Source organism: Tachypleus tridentatus, chromosome 9, assembly GCF_004210375.1.
Source record: "Tachypleus tridentatus isolate NWPU-2018 chromosome 9, ASM421037v1, whole genome shotgun sequence".
NCBI lineage: Eukaryota > Metazoa > Arthropoda > Merostomata > Xiphosura > Limulidae > Tachypleus > Tachypleus tridentatus.
In genome coordinates, this window is record NC_134833.1 from 122,350,894 (window position 1) to 122,364,153 (window position 13,260).

Consider the following 13,260-nt stretch of genomic DNA (forward strand, 5'->3'; position numbering starts at 1 on the left):
CAATTTGTGTAAAACATATTGTATAATAATTTCTAATATGAATAAGCCACCCATCAGAATCTAAAAGTAAAAACATTTCAAAGCGTTTCTTATACTGATGAAGATGAAGTAATTAACAAAGCAGTAATAGTTTGGTAATTAAAGTTTGCTCTTAATTGACTATGCAGGATGATCAGTTTATATGACAGAATAATGATCTGTTTTTCTCTTCTTAAAATGTTTTCCAGTAGTTTTTTTCTATTCACTTCCAATGTCAGATTAAAACATATTTCCGTGCAATGACAATTGTTATAAATATAATGGTGTATCTTCTTGTAAGCATGAGCAGTAACAATTTTACCCAGAAAAATAATACAAGCTTCTGCCTGCATCAGAGAGCTAGAAAGCTCAACAAACAAGTCACTATAACTGCTATTTGAATGAAGGAATAGCAAGCAAAAGGGGATGTAAATATTCTTTATTAATCATCCAGTATAACATTAAAAATTTGAAGTTTCAAAAAGGTCTGACTTTAGGTCGTACAATAATGGTGTAAGTTAAATTATAGATAGTATTAAGTACAATGTAGTTTAGTCCAAACTGAGCTAATTAATGTAAAAAAATATACTCAATACAGTGTTAATTTATCTCTTTACTGAACTTAGGTGTAACATTAGTTAAGGTTTTATAAAGTATGACTTTATAGACAAGTGGACTTGCACGTGTGATGCTTATGATCGCATTTCATTTGTATTATACTGTTGCAATGAAGATACTAATCTGACAGGAAATGTTTTGCAGGTCTGCTGGTATTATATATTTAACTTTGTGTAATGGTACAGAAGTAGAGTTTTTTGTTAAAGTTTTTGTTTTTGTGTATCTCTTGTATTATGTTTAGATGAGTATATGATCTGCCTGAGGGAACAATTGAAACAGACCAAGTGTATCTATACTGTTTCTAGTTTCATTTTGGTAACAAGTGGAATAAAACCTTAGTTCCTGTAGAAACACAAGAAAACAAAACAATTGCAATGTTTTTGTATCTCTATAATTGTAATTTTATCTAAACTGGAACTAACAAAACTAGTCCATACAATATTTCTAATACTCTAATTATTTCATGATGTTGGAATGTTTTGGATCTGGGTTTGTTTTTGTTTCTTCAGACACAGAGTTTAAGACACTCCATATAGTTTCTGCAGCATGATGACCACCATATGACTTCACACCAAATCTACTTTTGTCTCTACCCAAACTTCTCTAGTCTAGCAACTTGCATTTGAAGTCACTAGTGTTTGTACCTTTTGTGCTTATGAATATGAACAGAGCTAACAAACACAAATTACTTAATTTGTGTTGAGTTCTTTTAATTCTATATATTAATACTGTATAATAAAATATGTTAAGCTCCAAACTTGTGCATGGATAATCTGCAGTTAGTTACAACATATAACAATTTTTAAATTTCATATAATGCTGTACTACAAATACTAAGTTTTCAAATTCAAACATGAATCCATGAACCCTATTATCCTCAGCACAACCTACCTTAAATATTCAATCATAAGACACAATAATTAATTACAAAAAAATGCAAAATACTGAATAATATTTTACAGTTCAGAATAATTTGTCTTATAAACTTATCGACTTTTCTCAAGTTTCAAAGGTTTATTTTCTGGTTATTTCAAACTCTGTTCCTGTTTCTACTGTAGTTCTGTGAATGAATTATTTAATTAAATGTAATCCACTCTCTTTGGCAAGTCATATACATACACTCCCTTCTGTGATACTGATGTATGTGTACTCATCAGTCAAAATAAATGATAGGGGAAGGGGTACTTTAACAACAAAATAATAAAATACATGGTAATTCAATAAAACAGCATAGTTGTATAATATAAGAAATCAAATTTGTGCATGTACTCATGAAACATGAAGACCCATCAAGTAACATGATATAGCAAAATAAAACAAAATTCATAATGATTGCTCGTGATACTTTGAGTAGTCATTTCACAACAAAAAGCAGATCAGTGACACACACCCTTCATCAAGACATTTTTGCTGGATCTGTAGTTTACGTTATATCACTCCTGAGACTTTAATGGATTGTCTTGAGCCCAATTCTTCGGGTTTGACTCTGCACCATATACAGATAAATTTGTTTAATGCGAGGTTATGCAGTCATGGACTAAGAACACAAGCTACCATCTTGAAGAGGCTTATATTTAAAATAACAAAAGGAGACTGTTTAATACAAACAAAACAAAATTTGAATACAAGATATTCATATACATCAAAGTTCCCGAAACTATCTTGAAAGAGTTCGATATCAGAATTAGTAAACTCTCCATTTCTGCATTGAAACCATGAAGAACAAATTATCAGTAAAGTTATTCTAAGATATTTTTTCAGGTGTAATATTACTTCTGTGATTACATTAGTAATTACTTCAATAAATTTATTGATAAACCTAATCGATCTTCTGTCAGATAATTAAAACTACAGTAGAGTGGATGTTTAGTACTTTTTTTCCTCTGAAATTATACAATATTCATTACAAACATTGTTAGCCTAGATAAGAAACACCATTAGCTATCAGGCCTGTTGCATATAAAATGTTGGATTTTTAAAGGAAAAGGTGAAACCAATACATCGTTTTGTTCTTTAATTATATTTAATCAAAATAAGCTCCTTTAAACTCAAAATAATTCTGCTAACAAGTTATAAATTTATAAATGCCATCTTTAAAGGATTGAAGATCCTTTGATGCAATGAAGTCTTTGAAGGGACTTTCAATTGACCTTTGGTTTGTAAATGTTTTTTCATTTAAAAAATGTCCAGATGTTTAAAAAAGTGATAATCTGTATGGGAAAGATCTGGTGAATATGATGAATAAGGTAAAGTTTCATACTGAAGTTCGTTTAGTTTTTGGACAGTAACACATGAGACATGAGGTCGAGCATTGTCACGAAGCAGAATGGGTCCATTGTGATTGACTATTGCAAATGTTTTTGTGACAATCTTTCATGTATAATTTCAGGTTCACAACATTTCTGTGATTGATTTCCTTGGTGTAAGAATGAATAATGGATCACATCTGCTTATGATCATCAGCCACTTACCATAAGCTTTTTAAGGTTTTGGTGCTTCTTCATAGTCAAGCTGCTGCCTGGAGTTGTAAATTGTTGTAAAAAATCCATTTTTTTATATGACAGTTCTTGGCTAGATGAATTACGAATTATGCTAAGTTGAGAAGAAAGTGATAATTATTTAGTTTCTACCAACAGATGCTGACCACTTATGCATAGGCTGGTTTCATATCAGGAAGTATAAGAATTTATGTACTGATGCTGCCAGTGGTATTCCAACTGTATATTTTACTGTTGATTCCTGTTATTTTCTTTTTTTTTATAGCTTTGTTGTTACTTTGACTTGTAGAAGTTTTTACTCAATCAGAATGTCAATGTAGACCTTCAATGGTTGCTGTTTTTACCTTGAGGAGATTGATATATTGCCAGTAGTGTTGTCTTAATGGGATATAGGAATTTAACTGGTGAGGTTTTGTTTTACTTTACTCTTGCATGACCTGATGTGCACATTCAGGTGATAGTCTTAACATTTAGTTGCTTTGCTCTCTGTCATCCATCTGGGAACCAGTCCCTCTGAACTTTATGTATTGACCATTTTACTGTTTCCATGGGCATTCTTCTGGGTACTACATTTTCAGTATATCATTGTTTATAGTAATATGTCAGTCACTTGTGGTTTATGAATCCTGTTCCTAGCCTTGCCTTCTACCATAACAAGGCAAGAGAGTGATGTCAGGTTAGAAGCTTATTATAATGGAGCTATCATTTTTGAGTTGAGTACACACATGTTGGTAGGGTATGAAGATACCATCTCTCTTGGAGAAACCTCTGTGGTGCAGAACCTTATGCCAATCCATCTTTGCTTATAATTAGTAGTTAGACATATTCATGTTGTTTCTACCCTCAAGTAATATAGTGTAGCACAGTGTTCTATGCATGCTTACCTATCAACCTACCAAGTATATGTGGTACTGTCTGGTGAAGTTTACATTTCTAAATTGTGTTAGTTACTGATTCCAAATGTTAAATAATTCATTCACCTTACAGTTATGTATGACTATACTCCATTGGTTAAACAGCAAGACTGATCTCACCAGTAGGTTAGTCCCTGTCTCTCACTGATGCCTTGTACACTAACTAAGTTCAAACTAGCTCCAACATTAAAGCTGTAATTAATCAAATTGTAGCTCTTTACTGGTACTTATAATACAACTTGCACTAACTCTTAATTTAATTACATTTGTAACTAATACATCATAACATTGCACTTATAACTAAATGCATTGTGTAAGTTTGTAACAAAAACAGAATACAAACTGTACTTGAAACTAAACCATGGTAACTTGTACAAAGTTGGCAACTCTGCAGTATATCTAAATTAAATACCTGTTTATTAGCACTTGAAATATCCTCTCATCAAATAATGCAAGCTACCATACTTGCATGTCAACAAAAATGTTTCCAGCTTTACAGTCTTACTGAAGAACACAAAAAGATATCTTTTAATGGTTGAGATAAAGAAGACAGACAAGTGATTCTACAGTGTTGCATCTAACTTAATCAAAGGGTTCATATACATAATAAATTGAAACAAGTTTGACTTTTTCATCAAACAACAAAGGCTGCAACCCTTGACCAATCCTTAGTATTTTGTGGTCAATCTCAGCTCAAGATCACTAAATCAAACTGAAACTGCAAATCTGAACTTTGCTGTTACTCCTAACCTGGTGCCAACTCTAGAGTTTGGTGCTGCAGTTGAAAATGCCACTCAAAATCTTCCTGAAATTAGAAGTTTTTTTTGGCTCTGCATTGCAGGAAGATGCCCTAAAATAGTAACTTGTAAAGAATATAACAGTTCCATCATCATCATTTCCACAGACAAAGGTAATTCTAGTTATTCTAGATACAGAATAGAAACTACAAATGGTCAAAATCTTATTGAAATCTTTGGAAAATTATGTAATGGAAAAACTGAAAGATATTTTGCACACCACCTTAGAGAACACTGGAGATGCAGGTAGTCTTATGAACACAAACACTTCAGTAATTGCTGATCATGGTGTTGCTACTGGATGCCAACTACAAAAGAGAAAACTACAAACAAAAATCAAGAATGTCTTGCAAATTGAAAGACAAAACAAAAAATAATAGAGTTCTCAATGGGAACTCAGGCTTACCAATTAACTATTTGTGAATTCAACTTCTCAAACATCAGCTAGTCATATCTCAGCATTCCGCAACCTCTGAAGCAATCATGTTTTAGGATAGAAGAAGCAGTAAGAAATACATATGCACTACTATGGAGAACTTGTTCTTCATGCAATTGAAACCAATGGTATCCCGACATTTCGCAGTTGCAATTTCGCACTCAACTCTTAGCAGCCAACAATTTGACAGCCGAGCTCATTGGAAGCGGACAATTTTGCACCCAGGAAAATTGGCAATGGATGATTACCCAGCCAAGTATTTGCATCAACGTTACAGTTTGAGAAAAAAGACTTGTATATCATATTGCCATGTAGTCACATTTATTCACAGTCAAAATCGTATAGCCATGCTGCCACATCTGTTCACAGTTTAAAGCAGTAGCTAATTCCTCGAAGGAATTGAATAAGATCCCTTTCTTGATATTCGTTAACTATACATTGGACTCCTTGATTTACTGATTTACTTAAGGACTATGCTTCTTGAGGCGAGTTGTAACTGTATTGTCTCATACATGAATCTGTGCTGGGCGGTGCAAAGTTCTGTAAATTTCACACATGTAGAAAGTTACCTGATTGTCCTTCTTGCTACCCTTATCGAATAAATAAACGTATCCATTGTTGCATGCCTTTGGCTTTCATTTAATGTTATGTAAGTTACTGTATTGTTCATGATGTTACTAATCGGCTGTTGGAAACTGTTTTAAAATAAATCAATGAAGTTTAACGAGAAGACTGTGTGTTGAAGTTATAACAGTAAACACAGACATTTTAGATGTTTTTTTTCCAGGTTTAATAGTGATGTCAATTTTAAAATGGATGTTAATTTGTTGCCAAGTTAACATTAGTAACATCATGAACAACACCATAACTTAAGTATGTATTACTTTGCTGGGTAATCATCTGCTGCCAATACTTAGATCCTGAAAGGAAATTGATTGTGCTTTCAGAAATTGTGCAAGTATTTATTAAAAACTAAATATATATTCTGGTACATTTTAGGGGTTTTGCATAAAAACAGTTTTTCCTCATTTAAATTTTTTATATTAGTTTTAAGTTTATTAAAATTTAGTTAAATGTTTTAACAACATAACTGTAGAGTTAGTTATTTTAATAAAAGAAAAAATAACAGTAGTATTTAATTTATCCACAAATTAATAAAGTAAGAATTTTTTTAGGTATAAAGAATGTGTGTGTGTATGTAGGTATATACGTATATATGCTCATAATAAAGTACATTTCAAATTTGCTGTTGATTTATGTAATTTTACATTTTTTCAGACCTTAAAATATGAAATTCCAATATGGTGCTTCCCTCTGTCACAAAAGTAGCAATTTCTTTTTTTCATTACTGCCCTCTGTATGCAAATTTGTTTATCATGCATACCACAAGCAGAGATGCCAACCATTACGATTTGAGCATAATCATTACAATTTTGGTGTATACATTATGACTATATGTTCATACAGACAAATATGATGACTTGTTGCAACTCCCAAATTATTATATATTATATGGGCCTATACAATAAAGTGATAAATTGTTCCCCCAGGGCTTGAAAGGGGTGAAAAGAAAATTTCTAGTGAGATACAAATAAATTTTGATAATAAATAAAAGACATAGTCCAAATGGCTACTTGCAATAATTATGTTTGTGCTTGAAATAATAAAATACTTGTATCTCCAACGTGTACGAATAGTTCGGGTGCAGTGCTTCTCCATACTGGGTACGTAGGGGAATCCATAGTTACATCATCAGTGCTTGTCAGCCAATCAGCGCTCGCGTAGATGGGTATTTCTCATTTTCTAAGCGGCATAGAAACGCCAATGTGATTGTTCACAAGATGGAAAAAAAGAGGCTTCGTTCACCAGATTGTCTTCTTTCTGGCAAATCTGAAAGGACTAAAACTGTGAATCAAAAATTTATGAAAGAGTATAGTGCAAAATATCCAGTCATTGCATCAAAAGTCGGTGACAGTCATGCATTTTGTACAGTTTGTCACGTTGATTTTTCTGTGGAGCATGCCGGGGGATAAACGATTGTTCCAGACATACAAAATCGGCATCTCACCAAAAAAAGGCTGAGGCAAAGACAAAAGCGATGCAGATAACGACATTTATGAGTAAGAATTCAGAATATGAAACCATAAATGCAAAAGTGATGTTCACACAATTCGTCATTGCTCATAATTTACCCCTAGCTGTAGCCGATCATGCAGGACATCTATTCAGAAAAATGTTTCCAGACTCTGATATAGCAAAAAAATATGGCTGTGCTAGAACCAAAACTACAGCCATTGAACAAGTGTTGGGTTGTGAAGATAACAAAATGATTTCAAGCATACTTACTAACAGTGTTTACAGTTTAGCCACAGATGGATCCACAGACATGGATGACTCAAAACTGTATCCAGTGGTTGTACAATATCTTGACCCTTTGTTTGGAAAAATTGTTTGTTCTCTTTTGACAATGGTGAAATGGAAAGAAGCTTCAATGGGAGAGAATATTTTCAAGCTTTTGGACCATGAACTGACAAAGAGGAAAATTCCATGGGAAAACTGTCTTCAGTTTTTCTTCAGATAATGCCTCAGTTATGTCTGGTATTGGTAAAGGTGTGATGGGAAACATCTCAAGATGACAGCCTACCATTTACTTCATGGGGTCTGCCTGTCACCTCATGAATATTGCTGCCCAGAAAGCTTCCAGAGAACTGCCATGCTGAGTTTCTGATATATTTATAGATATCTACTAAATTCTGGACAAAGGTGCTAGCAGAAAACAACATTTCAAAGAGTTTCAAGGATTGTATGACAAAGAAACAAGAAAAATTCTACAACTTGTTAACACAAGATGGCTATCACATGGGGTGTGCCTCAACAGAATATTGGACATGTGGAAGCCATTGAAGAAGTATTTTCACTGTGAAAAGGAAAAACTAGATTCCAAAGGATCTAAATGTGCAGCTCAGTTAGGCAGTAAGACTAACAGTCAGGATATCCTCTCAGCCTCACAGGGACACAGTCAAGACACCCTCCCAGCCACACAGGGACACAAGACAATAGTCTCCAAAAGCAGACAAAGAAACATTTGATATAACTCAATATATGTTTAGGCAGTCTGACCTTGAACTAAAGAAGAGACAATCAATGAAAAAAGAGAAGAAAACAAAAGCAAGCAAGGAAGTAACCAAGAAAAGTTATGCACAGAGCAAGTTAGATAAGTTAACAGTTTTCTTGGACAACAAAATGAACTTGCTATTTTGTCTTTTTCTTCAGTCTGCAATTCCTCTATTTGAGCAAGCCAATTTAATATTGCAAAGAGAAGAATCTTGCATACACATTATGCATAAACTTTGATTACACAAGTTAAAATATACTTGTCAGATACATCAAGCCAGAATATCTTGAAGGCAACATCAATGAACTTGACAACAACAGTGAATCCTTACACAAATCTGATGAGGAAGTTTCTATTGGAAATGCTGCCAAGGAATGCATTGTTAAATATGAAAAGGACCTGGACCTGATCAGCTTCTACATCAGTGTCAAGAAATACTATATTGCAGCTACAAATTACATGATAAAACATTTCCCTCTAAATGATGAACTTCTGATTCATGCAGAGGTTACTGATCCAAAACTAAAAGTCAGCAAATAAAAGACATAATTTCAAAAGAATTTTTAAAAATTTATTTATTAAATACACAAAACAATTCATAAATGAGCAATCTATTGCAGTAATAAATAATAATAGTTATAATAATAATAACATAATAATAAACAGCTTAGAGACATTGGTCAGGCCTAGTAGCCGCAAATGATAAAGGGCTCTGTCTACAATCATTACGCTCAGTCATTTGAAATAGTTGGCATTTCTGCACAAGCATTTCACACACATCATTCCTATTGGAATCAAAAGATTCCAACATTTTCCCACATAAATCATCATGCATCACTTCACTACCAATAGGAGTGTAGTAAACTCATAGGATGCATGTGACTTGTACTGTGTGCTTGTACCGAACTATCACTTCTCATTTAGCAGTGCTTGCACTTGAAAGTCTTTCTTTTCCTTTTTGTCTTGATTAGTATTTGAGATTGAATTAATTCTTGGAGTGGTTTAATTTAACATACACATTTTCTTTTAAAGCATTCAGGTTCAATCACCCTTTTACTTGTTGCATTCTTTCTTATTCCAAATCCTGTTGTTGACTCGTACCACATGAATTCTGAAGTTAATATCACCACTTTTGGGTGTCTCATGTTTGGCAGGTGCTTTAATTTATCAGAAGGTTATTTTATATTTATTTGCAGGGAGCCTGAATGTTATATGGGCTAACATTTATCTCTAGATATTGCCTTACTTCTTCCTGCATTTGTAGAACCTGGGCAGGCTGATGAGGACTTTGATCACCTGTTTCCACTTCTTGGATTTGCTATATCTTCCTATACCATTCTTAAGTATTCTGTTTGACCCTCCATTGTTTTTCAGACTTTATTTCACAGATATGTGTTGCTTTATCCTTGCTTCTATATCTTATGACACATCCTTCATTACTGCATGTATATACTTCCCAAACCTGTTTTTTTTCCCCATCCCCAACATTCGGGTTCATGCCGAACAATTCACCTCTCAGTTGGGCAATGGTTTTAGTATGCTTCATTCCCCTTCTCATATATAGGGTTGACTATCCATATTTTGATGAATTTTTTGGGTTTGGTTTTATCCATTTGTGGTGTGGGCCCTGAATCTCCAATTAATATCAATTTTCTCAATTTTCCAACTTCTGTCTTACCCCTACAACTCTTTTAAGGTACCTTTCTACAATACATTTCCTGTCTTAGGCGTTTCACAGAAATTTAGCTCATATATTATCTTCAAATCTGGCTTTACAAACATGGTTTATGTGTTGTTGGGAACTTTTAGGTTGTGATTCTGTTTTATCTAGAACCTATTTATCTGCTCTGTATTTCTACATATGCCCCTGTTTTTAAGATGTTTTATCTCTGTTATGGTCCCAGAGTCCCTTTCTCATCTGGTAGCCTGTTTATCTCAGTTGGAGTCCAGCGGTGCACTGATTTCTGTTTCCCATTCTTCCCCTTCCCAACTCTTACCTGTTCCTCCTCTTTGAGGTGTTATGTTCATCATTTTTCTTGATGACATGTCACACACCATCAACAGTTCTGGTAATTACCTGGTGGGTTTGGGCCCAGTGGGGACTTTACTCAAAGCCTTCATTCACTGTAGGCCTCCTCTTGTCAACAATGTTCAGGTTCTTCAGGTTTTGTCACAGGGATTTGACATTTCTTTTCTTGCCTCACCTCTCTTGAGCCAGGTACTTGTTTCCTTCCATTGTCCTTGGGTTCCTGCTACTTGACAGCATCTATCACAGACAGTATAGGACTTCCTTACTCACTAGGTTATTGAACCTGTTCCATATCACTCATTGGGGTTTTACTTCATCTGTTTGTTGTTCCCAAAAAGATTGGGAACTAGAGGCCTGCCATCAACCAATTTTGCCTTGGTTGGTTCACCTCCCATATCTTACCATAGAGTCCTACCTCGCTCTTTATTGATATTTTCTGGAAGTCTATGAATGACCAAGATAGATATCTTCCATGCTTATGTGCATACTCCTACCTCAGAATAATCTCGTTTTTATCTTTGTTTTGCCATTGAGCAATCATGTACCAATTTTGTGCCCTACTCTTTGGGCTGGCTTCTGCTCTTTGTTTTCTGTTGGGTTGTGAGAGCTTTTGCTCTCTGTTTTCATGCCCTGGGGCTGTATTTTCATTTATAAATAGAAGACTGGCTACTTTTGGCCTATTCTGAACAGGAATTAGCCAGTCATACTCATCAGCTCCTTCTCAAAGCTGCTTGTGTGGGTTGGTTGATGAATCTTGCTCAGGATCCCTTGAATCCTTCTGTAACATTTTCTCCTTCCCTTGTACATTGTCCTTGGTAGTTGGACAAGACTCACACATCAATGGTTGTGCTGCTTTCTTGTCCAGATTTACATATATTTACAGATGCATCACTTCTGGGTTGTGGTGCATGGGTTGATCAGCAGGAGGCTGCAAGTTGTTGGATGATAGACTCAGTCTTTACATATCAGCATCCTATTACTTTCTTTTCATTGCCGACATTGTTTGTTAATGTTCCATTCCAGTAATTCAATGGTGTTGGCTAATTTGCATCTCCTATATTTTGTCCACACATAACATATTCATTTAATTGTTTGTCATTTCCCAGGAACTTTAACCTTGTGGTAGATTATCTTTGTCCTCTCTCCCCCTTGACAAGATTTACCCAATGTAATGGTCTCTTTATCCTCTCATTTTCTGGTGGATTTGTAATTAGTGGGGTTTTCCTCATGTTGATGCATTTGTCACCACTTAAATCACCAATCACTCCTCTTTTGGTACCTGGTACCTCATCCTCAGGATTTAGCTATATGTGTCTTCAGCCAGGATTGGTTGCACAAATTTTTATATATTTATCCTCCTAACTGACTGCTTCATTGGATAGTTTTCCTTATCCATACTGCTTTATGCTGGGTCCTTCTTATCACTTCATACTGGCTGACTCAACTGTTTCTTTGTTTACTCCAACTACAGTTATGACCTCTAATACCACTTCCCTCATTCACCAATTTCCTCTGTCAGTTTCAGTCACCAATTCTATGTTCTGCTGTTTATGCTCTTTGTCTTCTTGCTTGGCTTTTGTCTAGTCCTTGCTGAGGAGATTTGGTTTCTTCTGTTGGGTAGCTTTTCATTTATCTCAATCCATCCATGGAAGTGTATCAGCAAAAAAAGGAGAAGGATTTTCACACATGGGCCCTGGCTCAAGGATTGCCTGCTGCTTGCTTTACTATAGCTGGTGTTTCCCAGTATCTCACATAGCTTTTCAACTGAGGGGTATTCAGTCTACTCGTGGGCTGATTTCAGATTTTGAGTAAGCCAATCAACACAAGTCCTCACACAAGTTTTAGGTTGTCTGTTTTCCTCTCGGTTCCTCCTTTTCTTTTGTGGGTCAAAGCAAGGATTGTTATGGTTCTAGCCTTAGCTCTTCTTCACTCTCTCATATTACATAAATGTTATTGCTCTTTGGATGGTCCCAACGTTTTTCGTGGTTACAGAAATTGATTGCATAAAATAGACTTCCTTTCAATTTCAGGTGTCAAATTCTCAGATTGATAGCTCAGAGGTAATCATGTGTAATACACAGGAGTTGGACTGGTTCTCAATTCCCTGAGTTCATGGGCTTGAGGTGAAGTTGGTATGATTGCCATTCTACTCTCACTTTCTGCCCTGATTCCTTACATGTTCTACAACTGGATGAAGAGTAGACTGGGATCAGAAGTATTGTGGTTCTCCTCTTTGAATCTGACTCTCTCATCTTTAGATGTATCCTTCACATGCTTTTGGGGGAAAGGGGGGATGAACACATTTCTGGTAGTACTTCCCTCTACTCACATTTCCCAAACTTCCTACCACTCACCTTCAATGCTTCCATTATCTGCCAAACTTTGAAGCTCATAGAGAAGGAGTCACATGCATCATGTGAATGTACTTTGCTTCTATTGGCAGAAAAGTGAAATATGATGTTTTACATGAGAGACATGATGGAATCATTTGATTTCAGTGGAGGGGTGCAGAAGGCATGTGCAATAAAAATGTTTGCATATGGAGGGCAGCAATAAATTAGAAATAGCTAACCTTGTGAGAGAAGGGAAGTAGTACCAATTAGAAATACATCTTCAGTATAGGAAAGTTATAACTTTTTAAAAATTCTAATTGTTTTTGCTATCATTTTTTGCTGACGAATAACTGGCATTTGAAAGTAAGAGTTACTGATTGTTGTTAGTAGTTTTACATTTATATTTTCAGTCATTTTAAAATAAATGTATAATATGAATAGAGATGCATAAATTTTTATTTTATTTTTCTGTAATCTTTTTTAGTAAAATAACCTATGGTTA

At 34.7% G+C, this 13,260-nt stretch overlaps 1 protein-coding gene across 1 annotated transcript in view; it reads left to right on the forward strand.

The window, feature by feature from the left end:
* The window catches only part of LOC143226236 (triple functional domain protein-like), a 224,094-nt gene that overhangs the window by 38,403 nt on the left and 172,431 nt on the right, over positions 1-13,260 (forward strand).